The sequence below is a fragment of the Perognathus longimembris genome, chromosome 4 (assembly GCF_023159225.1).
Source record: "Perognathus longimembris pacificus isolate PPM17 chromosome 4, ASM2315922v1, whole genome shotgun sequence".
Lineage (NCBI taxonomy): Eukaryota > Metazoa > Chordata > Mammalia > Rodentia > Heteromyidae > Perognathus > Perognathus longimembris.
The window spans coordinates 53,566,825-53,573,995 of NC_063164.1; the positions used below are offsets into that span (position 1 = coordinate 53,566,825).

The following is a 7,171-nucleotide window of genomic DNA, read 5'->3' on the forward strand; positions in this document are numbered from 1 at the left end:
TTTGACGTCACCCCATGCTTCACTCTCTTGTTTAGTTTTTTTTTTTTTTCTCATTGCTAGAGCTTTACCACTTAAGCCATACTTCCAGTTCTGCATTTTTGGTGGTCAATTCAAAATAATAGTCTCTTGAATTTTTTTTTTTTCTGTCTTGGCTGTCTTTAACTGGTAACCTCAGATCTCAGCCTCCTGAGTAGCTAGGACCATAGGTGTGAGCTACAGGCACCTGGAAGGCACATAATTTTTGAAATCTCCAACTTTCATCAAGGACCTATGTGTGGTCTACTGCGAGACAGTATATCAGAACACTTGTGAAACTTGCTGTCAGTTATCACCAGTTTCTTTCCCATGTATGAACCAACTCTGTGTTTAAGACATTTTATGTTTTCTAGAGTTAGATGTCATTAAATTGATCAACTCTAGAATTTTGTTTTTCATTGTCAGAAAAGTAAGCTATTCATTTATCTTTAATCTTTATTTACTATTAATTTCAACCAGTTTTACCTCTGGAAATTTTTTTTTCTGTTTGTTGCCAGTCCTGGGCTTCACTTTAAGAGCCTGAGCACTTTCCCTGAACTTTTTTGCTCCAGGCTAGTGCTCTACCAGTTTAGCCACAGCTCCACTTTGGTCTTCTTGGAAGTTAATTGGAGACAAGAGTCTCCTGGCCTTCCCTGCTTGGGTTGGCTTCCAATGGTGATCCTCAGTTCTCAGCATCCTGAGTAGCTAGGACTACAGGCATGAGCGACTGGCTGACATCTTTCAAATCTGTGAAAGTGGTTGCACATGTTGCTGTGGGCAGAAATTGCTTACTTCAGGACAAAGGATGAATTTTCAAAATATGACTGTGCTTATTCTTATTACATAGCATTTTATTAGCCCCTGAAATCCTAGGAAAATTCAGACTGTGGAAGAAACAAATTCAATGAAATTTGGAAACTCTTTCCTCTCTCTTGTAACAACTGCATGTTAATCTCTTTACAATGATTGCTGATTAATATTGCTGCCCTTTGGCTTCCAGAGCTAGTAAACTTCAAAGGTTCTGAGCGGTCTTGTGGTCCAGCTTCCATTCTATGACAGAGCTATTTTACCACAATATACGTTAAAACAACACAAACATTAGCAATATAAACCACAACTGCAGAAGTAAAGCAAGTCTTTGACAAAATCTTGGTTCTACATCTGAGTTGTGCAAACACAATACTTCCCAATAATTGCCTTCTCTATCTTCCCTCTCTTCTCACTTCACAATATAGGACTTTCCCACTGAAATCAATCACTCTTTGTCTCAGCTCATGTTTTCCTATGTTCAGGAGTTAGAATAGTTTTGGACAGTTAATTAGCCATAAATCCATCTCTAAAACACAGAACATGTCAGCTGCTTTTGTAAATCGCTGATGTTCCATTTTGCTTCAGTGCCTTTTTTATAAACCTAATTGTGTGACTGCACTGGCATATTTATTGGTAACCTTTCACCCTTTATGCTGATCCCTGGCTGTCTGTAGGGTTCTTTCAATAGATCAAAAACCACAGTCCCCTTGGGTAAGAGTGGTCACATTTATTCAAACAATGAAAACCCACAACCATGTGTTGGCTCCATGTGGGTCACATAGGGGCACTTCAAAGCAAAGGCTTGCATGGACCCCATTGGATTTCTCACTTTCAGAGTGTCAGACAAAGGTGCAGGGATTAAAAAATATCTTGTCTGCCACCTCATACTTACCATGAGTTCTAAGAGAGAAAATGGACAGTCTTTTTTTCAAAACAGAATAACTGCTGGGCTCTGGTGGCTTATGCTTGTAATTCTAGTTATTCAGGAGGCTGAGATGTGAGGATTGTGATTCAAAGCCAGTCTGGAGAAGACAAGTCTATGAGACTCTTGTCTCCAATTAACCATTCAAAAAGGTGGAAGTGATGGTGTTGCTCAAGTGGTAGAATGATAGCTTTAAGCAAAAAGTATAGACACAGTGTCTAGCTCTTTTTTTTTTCTTTTGCCGGTCCTGGGTTTGGACTCAGGGCCTGAGCACTGTCCCTGGCTTCCTTTTGCTCAAGGCTAGCACTCTGCCACTTGAGCCACAGCGCCACTTCTGGCCATTTTCTATATATGTGGTGCTGGGGAATCGAACCCAGGGCTTCATGTAAACGAGGCGAGCACTCTTGCCACTAGGCCATATTCCCAGCCCCACAGTGTCTAGTTCTTAAGTTCAAGCCCCAAGACACACCACAACACACACACACACACACACACACACACATATACACATACACACACAGGCACACATGAACAAATGTTTTTGTTATTCATTTTTTTTTTTTGTCTACTGTAGGGCTTGAATTCAGGGCCTGTGCAATGTCCCTGAGCTTTTGTGCTCAACACTAGCACTCTGACACAGCTCTACTAACGATTTTCTGGTGATTCATTGGAGTGAAGAGTGTCATTGACTTTGCTGCCCTGACCAGCTTCTAACTGTGATCCTCAGCTCTCAGTCTTCTAAGTAGCTAAGGTTACAGGCATGAGCCACCAGTACCAACTCCACTCATTATTTTTTTTCTTTCTAAATAATCACTTATTTATTGTCAAACTGATATACAGAGTGGCTACCGTTTCAGATGTAAGGCAGTGGATACATTTCTTGTACAATTTGTGAGGCAGAGTTTCTATCTGAAGATTTCCCATAGTCTGACAGTAACCACAGCAACTCCCTTCCTTTTTCTTTCCTTTTTTGTTGCCAGTCCTGAAGCTTGCATTCAGAGCCTGGGCACTGTCCTTGAGCTTTTTTGTTCAAAGCTGGCACTCTACCTCTTGAGCCGCAGCGCCACTTCTGGCTTTTTTTTTTCTTTTCTTTCTGTTTATGTAGTGCTGAGGAATCGAGCCCAGGGCTTCATGCATGCTAGGCAAGTGTTCTACTGCTAAACCACATTCCCAGCCCAGTGGTCTTTGTGTGCCAGCCACTTAGTTCATTTAGTCTTCCCCAACCCCAAGGGAAGACAGCTCTTAGCCGGCAGATGGCGAAGTGACCCTGGGACATTGGGCTTTGCTAATGAAAGGCAGAGCAGGCTCTGGGTCCTCGCCCTGCCCTGTGGGCCTCCTTTCTGGGCCTGCTGAGAACATCCAAGCCCTGCTCTCTTCTTAAATGCATACCCAGCTCCTTGGTTCCTGGATGGAACGAGTTCAGGGAGGGATGAATTCAGCCATAAGAGCTAAAGGTGGGCAGAGGAACCGGTGGGCACCGCCTTGAACAGTATTGACGGATCCAAGGGGTCTTCACCCTGTGGCCAAACTTTTCGAGAACTGTCTGGGGGAGTCCTGTTCTGGACACAGATGTTCCTTACTCCGTGGGCTTTAGCAGAACTCCACTCATTATTAAACCAAAAACTTTCTGCCCGGGACCCAAGAAAAAGAATAGGTGGAGTGGGCAACTATGGAATTTAGCTGATGAGCTCCTTGGCCAATAGAAACATATGCAGGGGCAAATCTTGCCACAGGCTAAGTTAGTTTGTTCATTCACCCTTTATTTAATCAACCTAACCATCCATCTACCCCTTGCTCTTCCCCTATAGAAGTGCTAGAATAAGGAATCTACAAGTCAAATTCTTCCAGGGGTAAGTAACGTGTTTTCTGTGTGTGTGCTGGATTCTGTGTGTGCGGGATTACTCTCCCATAAAGTGCACTGACGGGCAGAAAATTGCAAATTCAGGAGTAAAATCTAGGTGGAGGTAGTAGGTGGGGGAAGGTAGACAAGAGATATTAGGAAAGTAGCAATATTCTATCACATTGATAGAACAATATTTGTTTCCTGTACATCACACTACATTAATTTTGTTTACACCTGGACCAACTATTATTTTATGATTTAATTTCTTTATTTTAAGTCTTTGTGCTTGTTTTTCCTTGAGTTGATGATTGCAACAATTGTTTCACTCAATTATTTTCCACTATTTTACCCTTGACTTTTTCTATGAGATTTGTCAAACAACTTTCACTAGTTTTCCAAATAAAGAGCATACCAGATCATCAATTAACTTCATTCATCTTTCTTTCTTTCCTTCCTTCCTTCTTTCTTTTTCTTTCTTCTTTCTTTTCTCCCTTCCTTCCTTCCTTCCTTCCTTCCTTCCTTCCTTCCTTCCTTGCTTGCTTCCTTCCTTCCCTCCCTCCCTCCCTCCCTCCTTTCTTTCTTTCTCTTTCTTTCTTTCTTTCTTTCTTTCTTTCTTTCTTTCTTTCTTTCTTTCTTTCTTTCTTTCTTTCTTTCTTTCTTTCTTTCTTCTGTTCTTCCTGGAACCCTGTGGGTTCAATCTGAATTGGCTGCTCTCCAGGTTGTTATCTTGTAACTATTTATGGACACAGTTCAACAATCTCATTTTTAGGATTTGTGATTCTCTTTTCTTGATTAGTTTGAGTATTTTGCTGAATACATACTGGCTTTCTAAGAAAGGATGTTAATTTGTCTATTCTTTGTGCATTTATAAGACAATTGGAGTCTACTCTAAAACTTGTTTGGGTATAAAACGTTTGGTTGTTTCAACATTGTCTTCAAATTATATATATATATATACATATATAATTTTTATTTATTTTTCGATTTTTGAGTCAGAGTCTAATTTCATTTAGACCAAGCTGGTCTTGTAATCCTCTTATCTCAGCCTCCTTAAATCCCTCTTGGGATTACAGATATGCACTACCATATCCAGCTGTCTTTAAAAAGTTGTTGTAGAGTTGAGGGTTTTACAGTTACATGAATGAGGTACCAATCTTTGTGAACCATGTGTCTCCCCCTGTCGCTCTCTCCTAGTTTTTCCCTCCTGTAACACAAGATGTATAGTTCATCTTCCACAGTGTCTAGTGAGTGCTGTTGTATTTGTTAACCCTTGTTTCACCTTTTCTGTGCCCTCCCTTACACTCCCAAATACAAACTAGCATATAAGACAAGAGGAAAAGAAAACAAAACAGCCACAACGTCAACTAAAAATGTTTCTTGTTACCTTTTATTGGAGTTCATTCATAGAATATTATTTTTTTCTTTTAAACCATGTTTTATTGATTCCTTAATAAAATCTAAGCCTAACTATTTGGGGCCAGATTGCAACAGATAAGCCAGAAGAGCATCAAGTCCAGTTGGTCTAAAGCTGAAGTCCCACGTTATTCCAGATTTCAAAGGTGTTCCCCGGCTGACCAGTGAAGCACGTTACGTCCCACGTGTCACCACACCACGGGGCACCACTGCGCACTCCCGACTGCTGGACAGCCACGGGTGCTGCTTACTGCAGTGGCACTGCAGTGGTCCTGGGGTCGACAGCAGCAAGCGGAACCTAGAGCCCTGGGCCAGGTTCCCAGAGCTCAGTCTGCACACTGCTTTGCCCCTTCTCTTGCCAGTCGGTCAGTTTCTTCGTTACCCACAAATCCCGAGTGACCAGGAACGTGCAACCACTGGATGTCCATGTCATCGGTTTGCCACTCCAGCGCCATGAAATCCTTCTTTTTGATTACATCCTTGCACGCACTGGTCCTCCACCCGTTCCTCTTCCAGCCTTGGACCCAGTTGGTGATGCCGTTTATGGGAACATGCTGTTCGTATACAGAGCCAATCTACTGATGTTCTGGGCTTTGGCTTGCTCGATGGCTTGGCAAGCTGCATGGATCTCGGCTCTTTGGTTCGTCTGTGGTCCAGGAAGTCGAATGCCAACATTGAGAGGATGGCGGGGTCCCCAGTAAACGCCAATTCCTGCTCGCGCCCTCTTGCGCCCGTTACTGGAGCAACAGCCGTCAGTGTAGACCACGACATGCATGGTCTCGCATATAAGAAAAGGTGTCTTTGCTAACAACCGGTGTCATTTCTGAGTTTTGTCTCACGTGCTTTGCACAGGGCTTTGCACTTTCATCTTCATCGGAAGATTCTCGAAGCTGCTTGCTGGCCTCCACCTGTGGCTTGTGTTCATGGGTATTTTTCTGGTCTTCTGAACCACCAGGGCTGGCAGAGTTTCTGACAAAGGCCCAGGCCTCATCTTCTATGGAAATTTTCAATTTTGGCAGCAGGAAATCGGTTCACCTGTTTACGACACTCATTCCAGCTCAGGAAGACCCCGGTTCGGCTGCCCCTGCGCACGGCGTAGAACATGGCCCGCCTGCAGCAGCCCCTGCTGCAGCCCCGCGGCGGAGCGCCTGGCTCAGGCAGCCACCGCGGGCCGCAAGCCGGCTCCACGACCCCAGAATATTATTTTATATGATCACATGCACATAGTTATTGAGCCTTGTTAACCACTTCTATGCATATCCTCCTTTGGTCTCAGTATGTGAATGTCTACAGTCCTGTATTCATGTATCAGTGTGTCTGCGCATATATATTCATTCATTCAGTATGTTTACTTGTAGATTGATAGGCACATTCTAGTTTCCACAAATGAGGGAAACCATGCAACCTATGTTTCTTTGGCTCTGGCTTACTTCATTTAACATAATTTTCCCCAAGTCTTTCCATTTCCTTACAATATTCTTTCTGATGGATGAGTACAATTCTATTGTGTATATATACCACATTTTCTTGATCCATTCGTCCACTGAGGGGCATCTGGATTGATTTCATATCTTTTTTTTTTTTTTTGGCCAGTCCTGGGCCTTGGACTCAGGGCCTGAGCACTGTCCCTGGCTTCTTCCCGCTCAAGGCTAGCACTCTGTCACTTGAGCCACAGCGCCGCTTCTGGCCGTTTTCTGTATATGTGGTGCTGGGGAATCGAACCTAGGGCCTCTTGTATCGGAGGCAGGCACTCTTGCCACTAGGCTATATCCCCAGCCCTGATTTCATATCTTTTTTTTTTTTTTTTTTTTTTGCCAGTCCTGGGCCTTGGACTCAGGGGCCTGAGCACTGTCCCTGGCTTCTTCCCGCTCAAGGCTAGCACTCTGCCACTTGAGCCACAGCGCCGCTTCTGGCCGTTTTCTGTATATGTGGTGCTGGGGAATCGAACCTAGGGCCTCGTGTATCCGAGGCAGGCACTCTTGCCACTAGGCCATATCCCCAGCCCCCTGATTTCATATCTTGACTATGGTAAGTAATGTTGCAATGAACATGCTTGTGCTGGTGGCTTCAGTGTGACCTGGTTTGTGGTCCACTGAATAAATGCCCAGGAGTGGGATTTCTGGGTCATAGGGAAGGTCTATGTTTAGTCTTTTAAGGAACCTCCACAC

At 43.6% G+C, this 7,171-nt stretch overlaps 1 pseudogene; it reads right to left on the reverse strand.

Annotated features, from left to right (window-relative positions):
* Window positions 1-5,306: 5,306 nt before the first annotated feature.
* Window positions 5,307-6,141, reverse strand: LOC125349984 (annotated as a pseudogene).
* Window positions 6,142-7,171: the final 1,030 nt, after the last annotated feature.